At 32.7% G+C, this 392-nt stretch overlaps 1 protein-coding gene across 1 annotated transcript in view; it reads left to right on the top strand.

Annotated features, from left to right (window-relative positions):
• LOC107663564 (protein very KIND-like) overlaps positions 1-392 on the top strand; it is a gene marked incomplete at its 3' end in the record, with an annotated part of 60427 nt that overhangs the window by 3909 nt on the left and 56126 nt on the right. The window lies entirely within an intron of this gene.

Raw genomic sequence — 392 nt, 5'->3', positions numbered from 1 at the left:
ATGATTTCTGAAGATCATGTGACACTGAAGACTGGAGTAATGATGCTGAAAATACAGCTGCGCATCACAGGAATAAATTACAGTTTAACAGATATTCACATAAAAAGTTAGTAAATATTTCACAATTTTTTACTGTATTTTTGATCAAATAAATGCAGCCGTGATGAACAGAAGAGACTCTCCAAAACATGAAAAAAAATCGTAATTATTCAAAACTTTTGACTGCTGATGTATGTGGGGGTGTGTGTTCACTAGTGCTGGGCGGTATGACCAAAAATGTATATCACGGTATTTTTCAAAATTATACCGGTTTCACGTAGGGCTGGACAATAATTCAATATCAATATGTATCGCGATATAATTTTTTTCAATAACGGTGATATGATTTTTAA

This window comes from Sinocyclocheilus anshuiensis, unplaced genomic scaffold (assembly GCF_001515605.1).
Source record: "Sinocyclocheilus anshuiensis isolate Anshui unplaced genomic scaffold, SAMN03320099.WGS_v1.1 scaffold2329, whole genome shotgun sequence".
Taxonomy (NCBI): Eukaryota; Metazoa; Chordata; class Actinopteri; order Cypriniformes; family Cyprinidae; genus Sinocyclocheilus; species Sinocyclocheilus anshuiensis.
The sequence above is the reverse complement of the archived record's forward strand: the minus strand, read 5'-3'. Positions and strand labels throughout refer to the sequence as shown.